Genomic DNA, 1,754 nt, shown 5'->3' with positions numbered 1-1,754 from the left:
TCCCCTCCCCCCCCCCCCCAGTTCTCTCTACCACTTCTGGCCTTAGTGTTCCCCTCTCTCTGGCCTTTCCGATTTGTACTCACCGCTCATTTTAGTGTTGTGACATGTATGTACGCACTTTAGTTTTTACAACATGTGTAGATCTAGATTTTTGTCATTTATGTTGTGAATATTCCCGAGGAAGCCCGTTGAGAGCGAAACGTTGAACTGAACCTGTGACAAATCTTTTTGGAAATATAACCAGGTCTTAACTGTTTTAATATCTGCTTATTCAATTATGATGATAATGATAATGATGAAGAGGATGGCGGTGTTGGAAGCGATTGTGATTCTGATAAAGATAATAAGTACAATGGTGTTGACAGTGTTTCAGTCACCGTTAGGAAACGGGTGACACTGTGGTGCAGCTGTGAGGCCCCTTGCCATAGCACAAGGAGGCATGAGCATGAGTTCGATTCCCGAGAGGGAGAATTTTTATCGAGCATCTTCGTCTTTCTGTTGGGATGTTGTATCACTCTCAGCCCGAGTTGGGTGAAAACAGCAGAGCTCCTAAAGTGAGTCTGGGAAAAAGATATATAATCCTTTTTTGTTGATAAAAAAAGAATATCAATATCTAAACACTCTTTACGGGGCTCTCGTGGTCTACAGCTACCGTGTTCTCGTCTGATTCAATAGGCCCCCAAAACCTGACAGTGGCGGAATATTTTCTTCTCTAGAAAAGTTCTTCTTTCACCCTTTTTCCTGCTCTCTAATCGTGTTTTGTGATCTGTTTTCATCTCCACTTTCTGCCCTGATGATGATGATGATGATGATGATGATGATGATGATGATGATGATGATGATGATGATGATGATGATTATTATTACTAATACATCACTAGCATCATTGTCACTCTAGTTGTTTACCCCATCAGTGTCGTTGATGTTGTCATTGTTGTCGCTGTTATTGTTGTCATTCTTTGTTATTTTCAATGCTGTTGCCCTTGTCGTTAATAAGTGTTCAAGTAAGAAAACTCACTTTTACTCCCCTCATTGTTTCTAATCAGACAATCTGGAAGTGATGTAATAGTGGTGGGAGAGCTGTACTTCGATCCAGCTGATGCAACTCGCGTGCAGATCGCTCGAGCCCTCGACACCTTGGATAAAGACGACGACTTTAAGATTGATGGTGACGTCTATGCTATCGGAGACCCAACCCTGGAGCCAAGCGATTCTCCCAGTACCCAACGTAAGAAACTCTTTTATCTATCTTTCCATGATGATGATGATGATGATGATGATGATGGTGTTGAAGATATATATTTTTTCAAACTTATCTTTAAAAAGGTTTCTAACGAAGGGCTAAGCGGCGAAACGTTGAACGTATTATTAAATGTGAAAAAAAATTCAAGTCTCCATTATTTTTTTGTCTCTTTGCGGTATACGATGATGATGATGATGATGATGATGATGAAGATGGGGATGATAATAATAATTTTTTTTGCTTCTTTAATGGACCTGGCGGACTCCATGAAGAAGTCTTCGAGCGAGAACGAGGCTCTTTTCGGCTCCATGGTCAATATGCTTAGCGGCACCTCCACTCGTCCAAATAACTCCATTCCAATTGCCATTGTATTGGCGCGTAGAGATGCTTCTTTGCAGTGACTTGATAATGGAAGCACTAATGATGATGATGATGATGATGATGATGATGATGATGATGATGATGATGATGATGATGATGATGATGATGATGATGATGATGATGATTTTAA

Source organism: Aplysia californica, unplaced genomic scaffold, assembly GCF_000002075.1.
Source record: "Aplysia californica isolate F4 #8 unplaced genomic scaffold, AplCal3.0 scaffold00508, whole genome shotgun sequence".
NCBI lineage: Eukaryota > Metazoa > Mollusca > Gastropoda > Aplysiida > Aplysiidae > Aplysia > Aplysia californica.
The sequence above is the reverse complement of the archived record's forward strand: the minus strand, read 5'-3'. Positions refer to the sequence as shown.